We start from the raw sequence: 13,935 nt of genomic DNA on the forward strand, positions 1-13,935 counted from the left end.
TGTTGTCCCCTATGTGTGATTGTAAGAGATCCGACTTGGGACACAACATATGCACCTCTCTCTAAATCTGACTTCCCTCTTAATGATTGTCTACTCACCTAAAGTAAAGAGTTCTTTGGAAGTTCTTGATTACCGGGGTATATCGGGAAGTGGGGAACACGTTCTAATACATCTAAAATTGAATCATTTAATAGGTTGTCTGTAGATCTCGCTGCTGAATTTAAGTGGACAACAATATCCTTGGTCGTCGTCAGCTAAATGTCTATTTAAGTATATAGGTACAACTGTCTTGTCACTTATAACTTGTCCAACTTGTCAATATCATTCGTGTTTAAGTGGACCACAATACCGGTGATTGACCAGATCTAAACATGCAGGTGTGTACAGATAAACAATATTGAATTGTTTGACAACTTTGATCCCAAATTAGTTTTGGAATTTAGTTATTATTTTTGTTTTGGTTAAATTTGTTCATAGTTTTCCTCTATGCACAAATTGAGGGGGAGAATTAAAATTAAAAAAATCAAACAAAAATCAGAAAATTCAAAAACCAAACAAAAAAAATCACAAAATTCAAAAATCAAACAAAAATCAGAAAATTCAAAAATCCAAATTTTTTTTTGTTTTTGTTTTATTTTTCCAGAAAATATAAAAAAAATACAAAAATATTGTGTGCTGAGTTTGTTTTTAGTCTTGTCTTGAAAAGGGAATTCAGATGTAGATGAGACTCATGGAGACTGTATCAAGATTTTCTAAGCCAAAGCTTCATCCGTGATCATTGAAGAATTCACATGCGAAGGAACAAGAAATGAAGATTATTCTTTCAACATTCAATCCTTCAACCCCAGAAGCAAGGTGAAGTTGCACTTAAAGTGTAACATCCAGTTTAAAATAGAACAATTAAATAATAAACCCAGAAACCCTGAGAAATAATAATAATTATTATTTTATATTATAATAGCCCAAAATCAAATAATAATTAGCTGGGAGTTGGTTTCGGGAAGCCAAATGACAAGATTTGAACTCCAGGGGTTAAAGTGTAATTTTGGGACTTAATTTGTAAAGATTTTCATACATTAAGGGGTGTTTGGTATAATTTGGACCTAATATGAAAGGAATTATGGAAGAGGGGAGCTAAATAGTAAATTCTGGACTTCATTTGAAAATAAATGTAGAGAGAGGGGCTACTTGGTAAAAGTTGGACTTAAATTGTAAAGGCTTTTAAGAGGTAGGGTTCAAGTGGTAATTTATAGGTTCACTTTGAAAGAAAATGGGAAGGGAGGGGCTGAAGTAGTCATTATGGAAACAAGTTTGGGGGATCGGGGTATATAAAACCGTCACCCCCGGTCCCAAACCCTAACCCTAAAATATGCAGCCGCCGACCTTATGACTCCCACTCTCTCCGGCCGCCGCCGCCTTCCACCTAGTCATTCTCCAACCATCGAGCACCATTGAATGACGTTGATGACTGTCTGAGATGGGAACGCAGCTGCATCAGTGTAGATCGAAGGCGTGGTGTCATGGTGGCCACCGTTCGTTACCCCTCCAGCCGCCGCCACCGCGCCATCTGCCTGTTCGCCATCGGAATTCCACCGCCACTGCCGGACAACGTGCGTAACTGAGGGAAAGCTGTCGTGAGGGGCCGAATGAGGCTTTACCGGCTGGGAATCGGAGATGTGCCGCCATCCAGGGACTGTTTCATTTCCATCCGACCACCGTGACCACCGCCATGTTGAGCGCTATTGCTGCTGCCCCTTTAACGAAGACGGACGAGGATCGAGCGCCTCCTTCTCCGCCACTCTCCTCCGCTGTTACATTACCACCGTCGTCAACGGCCTCCGTAAGCCGCTAGATCGATGGCTGGATCCGGTTGCAAGAAACTATCATGGGTTTGTGCATTTCTGTTGAGTGTGAGTGGTGTGTGTGTAGCTTGGTCAAGAAACGAGAACAGGCACCACCACCACCACCGTGAGGTGGTGGCTGCTACCATGTACCACCGTGTGTGGTTGTATTTTAGTGTATGTGTTCTTGTCCATTTGGTATTTTTATTGTAATATTGTAACCGAAGTTGGAATAATGAAAAGAAAACTGAAAACCACCACCATAGGGTGGTGGTTGCCGCCTCCTGCCGCCACCGACCGCCGTGTCGGGTGGCGGTGTGCTTTGATTGCGTTTGGACCTAGTTTGGGGGATGTTTGGACGATGTGGGACCAATGAAACCCTAATGGGCCCAAAGAAACCCTAGTGGGCCTAATGGAACCCTAATGGGCTAATAAGGCCCAATGTGACCTAAAAGCCGAACCAATGGACTAATGGGCTAGTATTGGGTTGGATAACCCTAATTAGGGTTTGGAAAACCCTAATGACATAAAACCCTAATTTTGGGGATTGATCGGGACACATTCGGGAATTATTTATTAAACTTAAAATATTAAATTATAGTCATTGGCAAATTAACTTAAGGCAATAATGGACTTAATGGATTAAGTCCTTAAGGGGTTAAGTAAGAAACACTTAACCCTAATCATCATTTCATGTGAAAGCCCTAATCTCACTCGGGCCTTGAATTGGGCCATCCTATTGGGCTTTGGCGATTGGACTATTGATGGACCATCCAAGAACTAGTTAATGGACCAAAGTAATTAGATGGGCTTTAGGATAAGGCACATGTGTGGACTTGGGCCCAATTTGGAAAACTGGGCCATAGATGGGCCATAATTGGGTCTTTATGATTATGTGATAATGGGAAATAGGAATTGGATTGGAATAATTGGATAGGCCTTAAGGAAAGACCACGTAGAGGTCTGGGCCCAATTTGGAAGATTGGGCCATATGTTGGGCTTTGGCCATCATTTGACTTTTGGACTTTTATAGTGTGAGTTGGACCTTGGGCTTGGGACCCAATTATTAATTGGGTATTGTTTGATGTTGACAATTCGGAAATCTGTCAACCAGTAGCTGGAGTTTTATCTGCGGGACTTCAGCAGTGCCAGGTGAGTTCTCCTCACTATATCAATAGGGTCTACGGCACCAAGGCCGGCCCTTTATGATTGCATCCTGGTTTTATGATGTTGCTATGCTATGCGATCTGTTAGATCCGTATGATTATCTGTACATATGTTAGTGACCTGGTTAGGTCAGTATCCTGGGCATAGGATGATGCTATATTAGTGACCGGTTAGGTCGGCATCCTGGTTATAGGATGTTGCTATGCTATTTGATCTGTTAGATCGGTTGACTGTTATATACGCTAGCGTATGATATGTATGTGCACATGTTTGTTTGATTGGGGGTTTGGGTTGAGGCGGTCCTGCTTTGTGCTGAAGGCCAACATACCCAGGGCGGTCCGAATAAACTACAGACCCAGGAGGGTATGATAGTCAGACCGAAGGCCCGACGAGCGGTCCGGATAGGCTGAAGGCCCTACGAGGCGGTCCAGACGTGCCGAAGGCTCGAAGAGCGGTCCAGATAGACTGAAGGCCTGCGAGGCGGTCCAGTCAGGCAGAAGGCTCATTATGCATGCTGTTCTGTATTTGTATTGATATGATATTTGTTGTGCTTAGTATGGGTTGGTATTTTGGGGGTAACTCACTAAGCCCTCGAGCTTACATTTATCGATTATTGTTTCAGGTATTCTGATGATCGCGGGAAGGAGAAGGCGTGATCGTGCACCTCCTTACATTTTCATGATTGATTATGGGGATACTCTGATGTTTAAATTATTTTGAAAGTAAACTGTGATAACTTAATAGTTTTAAATGTTTTAAAAAGTTTTAAATTGGCTTGAATTTTTGGGTGTTACAAGTTGGTATCAGAGCCTTGGTTTGAGTGAATTAGATGAACACTCGTGTGAATCCAGTCTCAAATCAAGGAAAGATTTTTAAATTATGTTTTTTAAATGATTTTCAAAATAAGTAAAGGAGGATGGAAGGTGTACGATCAGCTGGAGCCAGTAAGTAGACCCCAAAATACCATACAGTTATTTGATTATGTGATATGTTAGAACAGCATGCTAGTGCTAGGCTAGGGATCTTCAGGAATTGCATGATAAAATTTCCTGATTACATGATGCCTGCTAGCCTAGGGTTTCCTTTATATGAGATTGACATCATTACCGTAGTTGCTTAGTGTATGCATCACGGTTATACATAATTAAGATCTTATAGCCTGAGAATGTTTGATTTGGCCTTATGTTCTGTTCTTGTTTGATTGGGAGCTTAGGGTAGGATTGGATATTCGAAGGTCTATAGGGTCTAGCGTTATGTATGGCTAGCATACACTAGTGCTGCAGGGTTGGTGGAAGTTTCATTGATGAGTGGGTAGTGAGAGGCCGGGAGGCCAGTTATGAGATATTTAGCATTCCTCTAGGAGTGAGGATTTAGTGCTCGCTATGTTATGTATATTTTTAGGGTGTTGTGGTGATACTTGTGTTGGGTTTTGAGCATTCTAACACTCTTATGGTGTACATGCAACCCTATAAACCTTGGATCTCTGTTTTCTCTATTATACATGCAAATATTAAGTATTCCAAGGTTTCATCCTAACTAGCATATTATGAAGCACCTATACTACAAAGTTCTAATTAGATGACATACCTTTTGATGTAGCTTGATGTCTTCAAGCTTTAAGAGCTTAGCCCCAATAGTGTGGAAGCCTCAAATGGAATCACAAATCACCAAAACACCTTGGAAGAACTTGAGAGAATATGTATGCACACTAAATCGGCCCACTCTTATTTTCACACACTTGTTCCTATTTTGTGAGCCAAGGACCCCTTTATATATTATGGAGGATTAGGGTTACATCCATGTAAACCCTAATACCCATGACCTTTCATTTACATAGGATCCATGGGTTAAAAGCTCCATGGACCATCCATGAAAGCTTAGCCCAACCTAAATGAACTTGGCCCATTCCATATATATAAGAGTCCATATTTAATTAGTTCTTTTTGATCACTTAATTAATTCTAAATTAATTGTTGATCAATACTAATTAAATAATATGATTCCATATTAATATATTAGAACTTATAATATATTAATATAAATCATAAATATACTATTCTCAAAAGACTATCCATATAAATTGTGCCGGTGAAGTGCAACCCAAATGGACCATGCCGGGTCGGGTCAAGTACATACCAAATATAGTTATGGACTTAGACATTAATCCAATAGTCTCCCACTTGGATAAGTCTAAAACTATTATTGAGTATGACTTCACAAACCAACTGGCAATCGTAGCTCTTAAAGCCGCTGTCGAACTCTGATCTTGTCAATGAACTCTGACCTTTGTCAATGACTTGTCCATTAGATAAGGGATCCTATATTCCTCCATTCTAGATATCATATGGACTGAGACATGGATTATAATCATTCTCTCTGTCCATTTGTTGTTTCCCGATTTTTCGATTTATGATGACTGACTGATTGAACAAATCAAATCAGTCCTGGCTTGGCCAAGCACTCACATGTGTCATCGCTAAATCATCGAGGGGCCCACATATATCGCTTTTATCCCGAAGGTAAAAGGAATGGATAAACTTCGACTCATATCGCTTGTTCTACTATTTGTTGAATTATACACAAAGGCACGTTTTATAACATCGAGTTACCAAATGCGTTTTCATGCCATCAATGTATAACCAACTCATAGTAACAACTCATATCTCTAGGTTTTAAGAATATAAGATATTATCGTCTCATGATCACTCGTGATAAAATCCATGAAGTGATTCAAATGAGCGCGGGTTGAATCCAATACTCAGAACTTATGAGCACTCATGAGTGTTGTAGCACCACTTTGTCCACCAACTTGGACCTCTACAAACCAACCTATGACAGTCTTGATTCATATCTACTTCCAACATATGACCGACTGTGGATGGTTTGAATAACTTAATCATTCAGGAAGAGCGACTTAGTTATTCGAGAAGTCAAAACATGCAAAGTGAAACACAAGAATAAATGAATCAAATATGGTATCAAACCCTAAGAATATAAATAAACACTTTTATTTATCACCATACTGATTGCCCATTATTCATTGTTTCGGTTTTATCAACTTTATACTTGAATTAAAAACACTAGTTGTCCCATGCTCCAAGCATGTACACTATGTTTTTCTTAAACAATAGCTTTGCCATACACCAAGTATGCACTCTATGTTTGTCTATGATCCTTACTTTGTGAAATAAACTAATTGAACATAATTTCAATGATTCTAATTTCACACTCCCAAATCCTTATCGAAAAATGTGAGAATTTCAAATTCCTATCATTTATCGAAATCTGTTTAGATTTTAAACTTATATGCACTGACCCTCCTGTAATGAATATGTACAAAGTCACAAAGACTTGTCAACAACCATTATAAGGTATTCCAATGGAGATCAACTCCATGGAAACTAAGTCTCATATTCAAAGTACATTGCTTTGGACATGCTTCTTGCATTAAGTTTTCTAATCTTACACAGATAACTTCCACCTATGGAGACAACTCCATATTCTCATTTTGACTATCACTTCTGAATAAGAGATGCCTCTTTTCAGAATATGTCAATATGGTCCTTCCAAAATTAGCACTATACTTCCAACTGTCCCTGAGCAACCAATCTTTGCTAAACCTGAGATTGTCCTCGACAATTGCTTAATCATTTTAGTCATATCCAATTCTAGCCCTTTTCCCTTCTTAATGCCTCTGGGCATTTGGAAAAATTTAGAAATGACAAATATTATAGCACATGCAATCGATCCTGTACCCAAAGCAAATGGTACACGATTCATGATGTCTCACATAAAAACATGATTCTAGACCAGTCTTTTGCTACAATATTTTTATTTGCCATGTTTTCAAAATTTGACTATGAAGAGGGATGTCGTAATTATAATCGAATTTTGAGAACGCAATATATAGAATTTCCTTAAGTTGAACCAATCCAACATGAAATTCATATATATATATTCTTGACTAAAGATGATTAAGGTCTCAATCTAAGCCTTTAGAACTGAAATGAAGTATATCCTCTCCCTTAATTATAGCAAAACAACTTTTTCAATCCCTGCAGCCTCACGAATTGAAACTTTTGTTTTCTATAATTAACATTGCTAACTTGCAACACTAACAATAATTATCATGCTCCCAATAACATGATGATTATTAGCATAACACTTATGCTCCCACTAGCTTTGACATGTACTCAGAAATCAGCTGGACTTCTAGAAATCAATACTTTATTGACTTTCTTACCAAAGTTCAGATTTCTGATACGAGATGCTTTGATAAAACTTTATCAAAATCATACACCTTTCCTTAGATAGCATGCATGTGTGTCTAAACAATTTCAGAACTATGAAAAGGGATGCCGTAATCATAGTCTCAATTGTTTAGACTTTTTGCCATTTGCTTCAAATCTACTTGGTGGAAGTGTTTCCTCACCATCATTTTCATGAATCGGAGAGAAACCTTATGACCCTTAGATTAGTTCTTGAAATTCTTTTTAGGATCTTTAAGACTCCCACTATCCTCTTGCATATAAGACTATCTTGCCAAATATTCAAGAGATAGTGCGGATTCTTTATCAAGACAAACACTTCACACAATTGGCCTTAGTTGGTCTTTGTTTTATCCAAAACATCACAACTTACCAATTTCAAATGTACAAGAGTAGGACACTTTTACTCTTACATTTGACAAGTGTTTTAAACCTTTCTTTAAGATATGTCACTCAAGTTACAATCTTGGAGTATGACTCTAAGAATTGTTTTGGAACGAAGTATGACTCATCTTCCTGATCTAACCATTTCAACAATTCATGACTCCTCTTCTTAGTCATAAGAATGCACTAAGATGACCTTTCGAGGACTAATTGTGATATGATTTCTAAATCATTAAGATGATCACAAACATGATACTAAAGTACTCTCCCATCTTTTCAGATTTGAGAAACTTTTATCTTTCTGCCTAATTTGATTTTTCCCATTCGTTCTGCCATACATTGAGACTTTTCCAATGTTTCAGAATTATACTTAAACTTGTAAGTATAACCATATTTACTAAACTTTAGTAAATCAAATAGTCTTAACGAGCTTTGTGGTGGACATGACCAGTGCACAAGAATGTGTACTCGATCCCTTTAGTCCTTCACTTGACTCACACATCCATGTGAACAAGTAATCAGTCTTGATTTTCCAATGCTTGAAATTTCTCATTCATCATACTATTCAACTTGCATGATTCCAAGTTTCGGTCCAATTGAAACTTGGGTGATGAGGAACTTTCCTGATTTGGTAAATTTAGACACTACCACAAATGAAAGAATCAAATCCATTTTCCAATATTGCTGTCAGTGGAATCATATAAGCAACAATTTTCCACAAATGCCATTGTTAGGATACTTCAAATAAATAAAATTAAACAATTTTCTTTTATTTTAAAACTTTGCGGAAAAACTTATCCTTACAATCCACATGGAAAATTGTTGTTATCTATTCCTTAGCAATATATCATAACTTCTTAAGCAACTGCTCAAAATTCTGATGCGATTGAAATCCACCTTCGTGATCAGAATCAGCATATACTTCCTTTAAGATTTCTCTCTATTCTTTGATTCTTAAAACATCAACATGTGACCCAGTCACATCATGTAATGAGGATCTCAGAATAGAACTTAACAGAGTTAGATAATGGGCTCTACCTGATGTAAAGTCAAACTTATTGACTTTAACATCCTTAGGTAAATTTGGCAGCTTTGCAATCAACGCCCCTTCCTTTGGCAAAATAAACATATGGACCCTTTGGTAATGGGACTATCTCAGACTTAGCCTTTCTCTTTACCATTTGGTCAACCGGGTTGACTATGGCCAATCCCTTTCCATTGGGAAGAGAATGCTTTTTCTGGATTTCCAGTGTCACCATTGTCACTGTCCATAAAGTTTTTGGGAAGTTGATCTTCTAATCAAATTTGCTTTACTATCGTTCCAAATCATTGCTGATTCAGCAGCACCAAGCAAATAGATATGATCATTAAGGTTCATGTCATAGTCTGTTTCATAGTAGTCCCAAAGGAACTCACTATGTGACTTAGAAAGTGATTGAGCATCCAACTTTCTCAAGACTTTGACACCCAACTCTCCCGGCTTGTCAATATGTGACTTCATCTCTAAGATGTGATCACACATAGACCTTGCTTGCCATTAGGGCTTGAGTGACCTTGAACTTGTGGGTTAGGGAGAATAATTGGAGGAGGTGGAGGAAGAGAAGTATGACTTCCATGAGCCAAACTCGGGAAGTCATATTCATTAGGAAAGTTTGGTTTGGGAAGATCATTGTTGTCTAAACCAGACATCAACAATGGGAGAAATTCACGTAAAGTTGATTTAAGTCCTTAATATAACACCCAATATGATATATTAAGGCTAGGACCCAACAAACTATTTTATAACTTGGAAGAGGGATGCCGTAATCCAAGCTATAAAATATTTGAAGGTAGGTGAATGACGATTCACCAATTTCCACCAAGATAAACGAAATGTATTATTAGGTTTTAATTGGTTTTGAAACTCCTAGATTCTTTTGAGATTCATTGAACTTTTCAATGGCATGTTTCAATCTCGAGTGTGCCCTTCAGGTTTTGTGACTGGGATGCCGAGGATCACAAAACAAGGTGTGAAGTAACCATGCAAATATACTTGGTACCCTTAATATTTACCCCTCAATCGATGTGCCGGTTAACCACACACGCTCCAACGATACTATGATAAACATTAAGTTACCCTTTGCCTACCTTGTTAAGTCCAGGTTAGTGTGCCGGTTAACCACACACGCTCCACTAACAGCTTAAACAAAGTGCAAAGTGTAATTTCATGGATTAGCACCTTATTCACATTTTCCTAAGTAACTAAGATTGGGAATTTATAAGTGTTAAGTTACTTAGTATTTATCATTATACTTATAATGAAGGGAGAATTATAGTCCTTGTCCTACCTGTTCGGCTAACGACCCTCCACCGGTCAAGGAAGCGGTGAGTGAGAGTGGACACCCATTAAACTGCCATTTTATAGGCAGTAACCTTATACCCCCCTTATAGACCAGCTTCGTGAATGAGGCCTACTAATGGTAAGACGACTTGCTCTTATACATATAATATATTAAACTTTTAATATTATAATAGTATAAGGGTGTATTTTAGACATTTAAAATACTTGGTGGTTTAATCTATTAATTAAACTAGACTTTTAATTTAATTAAACTCAAACCATATATTTATGGATTAATAATACTCTTTTAATTAAACGCTTTAATTAACTATTAATAAAGTCCATAAGAGTTAATTTGAACTATTAAACAAAACATCATAATTCCAATTATTAAACTCAAAATTAAAACCATTTAATTAATTGTTTAAGTTATGAACCCAAGAGTTTTAGAATTCAATTTTTTTTTTCATAAAAAACTTTTCTCAAATTCCAAAACTTGAGGGCAAGTTTTGTAATTCTTGAAAACCTTTGGATTCCATAACTTATGGAATTAATCGTGTTTTATGATGAAACTTTCCATGTTCCATAACTTATGAACAAGTTATGGAATTCTTTAAAACATTAACACCAAATTTTGTAACTCCATAAAAACTTTGAATCAAATTTTTTTTTTTAAAAAAAAACTTTCATATCCATAACTTATGGAAGTTTCAAAAACCCTTAAGATCACAACTTTAAAAAAAAACTTTTGAGCTCCAAAATTTTATGACAAAATATGTAACTCCTTAAAACATTTAGATCAAACTTTTAAAACTAATAAAATAATCATATCATTTTATCTTTTACTAAAGTTGACCTAATTCAACTCATATAACAAATGATTCAAATTTTACAAATAATTCGTTTATTACAAAACAAGTAATTATCTTAAAATTTGACAAACGTCATGTTTTTTTTTCCTTTTTTTTCCAACTTGAAAATAAAACATTTGCATCAATATAACAGAAAACAACCCATGGCTCTGATACCACTGTTGGGTTTTGAGCATTCTAACACTCTTATGGTGTACATGCAACCCTATAAACCTTGGATCTCTGTTTTCTCTATTATACATGCAAATATTAACTGTTCCAAGGTTTCATCCTAACTAGCATATTATGAAGCACCTATACTACAAAGTTCTCGTTAGATGACATACCTTTTGATGTAGCTTGATGTCTTCAAGCTTTAAGAGCTTAGCCCCAATAGTGTGAAAGCCTCAAATGGAATCACAAATCACCAAAACACCTTGGAAGAACTTGAGAGAATATGTATGCACACTAAAATCGGCCCACTCTTATTTTCACACACTTGTGCTAATTTTGTGAGCCAAGGACCCCTTTATATATTATGGAGGATTAGGGTTACATCCATGTAAACCCTAATACCCATGACCTTTCATTTACATAGGATCCATGGGTTAAAAGCTCCATGGACCATCCATGAAAGCTTAGCCCAACCTAAATGAACTTGGCCCATTCCATATATATAAGAGTCCATATTTAATTAGTTATTTTTGATCACTTAATTAATTCTAAATTAATTGTTGATCAATACTAATTAAATAATATGATTCCATATTAATATATTAGAACTTATAATATATTAATATAAATCATAAATATACTATTCTCAAAAGACTATCCATATAAATTGTGCCGGTGAAGTGCAACCCAAATGGACCATGCCGGGTCGGGTCAAGTACATACCAAATATAGTTATGGACTTAGACATTAATCCAACAACTTGAGACAAATATGGGTAGGTGTGAAAGGTAGTATGGGCCCGTACTACTGAAAGCATAGGACCCATACGCGTAGCAAGGAAGTCACAACCCTTATGGTTGGGTAGGGAGTTGGTCCCCTGTCATATATGGATTCTTGGAGATCTTTCTGGAGTCTTACCAGAATAGTTGTTACGAGACGCCTTGAGACCGGGTCCGGCTCAGGATCGGGAGCTGGCAGCCAGGATAGGCCAGTATTGTTAGTGGATCGTGTCGGTGAGATCATCCGGGAGGAGGTGATCGAGATTAGTCTGGGGTCAGATTCCGGAGATGTTTGGGTCTATCAAGACCGCCATGGTTGAGTACTTTGACGAGCACTATGCAGCCATTGCTGAGACGGCTGCCGCAGCAGCTTCAACAGCTGTAACGACGGCAGGGGGAGGAGCTGGTCAAGCTTTCCAGTACCGCGACTTGTTACTGGGACATATTATGATGAGCAGAGGGCTGCAGTTATTTGTGATCAGGGAGATTTTCTGTTCTCATTACATTCCGCGGGTTGAGCGGGAGAGGCTAGCACATGAGTTTCTAGATTGAGGCTTCGAGGGTTTTGCTCGAGGCCGGAATGCGAATCATGGGGACTCCAGAATGGAGTGATGATTATGTTCAGCTGGGGTTTCGCAGCTGGAAGTAGAATGGTTAATTGATGGATTGGAATGTCATTTTCTAGGGCAAGGATTGTGCCCTTTTAGTTTTCGAGCTCGAAGAAGTGAGCAGACTTGGGACCCTAGGATCAGGTTGTAATCCAGCTCAGGGTCAGTTGGTCACCGGGATTGGCGATAGTAGTTCAGCGCTGGTGAGCGCGGGTGGGTCGGTGTGGCATAAGTAGTTTGTGAGGTGCGGTTCACCTTGGATCTCTTGTATCGGGCGGTAAGGATTGATTGTACGATCTATTTCACTTTTGGGATTGGAGACTATGCCCTGGGAGGTTGCTTCAGCTACTGTAGTTCAGTTGTGGACGATTGAGCTGGTGAGTGAGTCAGGGTGCGAGACCCTGAATGATATTATTTCTAGAGTCGAGGACGGGAGATTTGTTGGAGCACTTTGGGAAGAAGGGTATTATGTGGGAGGTCTGCGAACAGGGTCCCACAGTATGGTTATTCAGCGTTGTCAGGATTCAGTAGTTCAGTAACCGTTATTGATTAATAGAGGAAAGTGCCAAGGGAAGTAACTCGTTGCTGAGATGTTAGTTGGAGCATCTACCTTTTGGACTTCAGGATTTGAGTGTGGGATCATTCAAGTTTTAGGGACTGTCGGTTTCACTGGGATTTAGGAAGTGTTCAACTAGTTCGTAGAAGTGTGTGATCACTTATGGTTGGCGGGTAATGGAGCCCTAGTTGGAAAGAGTTGGTGGTCATCGGATCGATCGTTGGAAAGTGAGAAGGATTGGGAATTCTCAAATTTTCATGTATTGTGAAGACTTGGTTGAATCTAAGTGGGGGAGAATTGTCCCGGAATGCAGAAGCAGGATCGATTTTGAAACTGGGATAGGTTTTGCATCGTTTTCAGGGAGACAACCCAAGTGGCTGTTTGGTTTGAGTGTTGTGTGAGTTGGGAGTTCGGTAAAACTCCCCAGCATGTGAATCGCGTCTTCTTGGAGCTTGATAGCAGAAGTTGGGGAAATCATGTTGGGATTCTAGCCATGAATTAAGTTCAGTTGTGTGTTAGGTCGAGTGCGTGTTCGACTGATATGGAAAGTGTTGTAAGACTGCGAGGGTAGCCGTAGCATTCACTAGCGATCAATTAGTATGGAAAGTGTTGTAAGACTGCGGGGGTAGCCGTAGCATTCACTAGCGATCAGTTAGTATGGAAAGTGTTGTAAGACTGCTGGGGTAGTCGTAGCATTCACTAGCGATCAGTTAGTATGGAAAGTGTTGTAAGACTGCGGGGGTAGCCGTAACATTCACTAGCAGTCAGATAGCATGGAGAGTGTTGTAAGACTACGGGGGTAGCCGTAGCATTCACCAGCACCAGATAGTGCTAGGAGAGTTGTAAGTCTATGGGTGTAGCCGTAGCATTCACCAGGTTGGCAGATAGTGTGAGAAGTGATGTAAGTCTGTGGGTGTAGCCGTAGCATTCACTAGGTAGGTAGATAGCTTGAGCGCGTTGTTAGGACGCGGAAGGAACAGTAGTACC

Source organism: Lactuca virosa, chromosome 3, assembly GCF_052849685.1.
Source record: "Lactuca virosa cultivar CGN04683 chromosome 3, Lactuca_virosa_CGN04683_v6, whole genome shotgun sequence".
Lineage (NCBI taxonomy): Eukaryota > Viridiplantae > Streptophyta > Magnoliopsida > Asterales > Asteraceae > Lactuca > Lactuca virosa.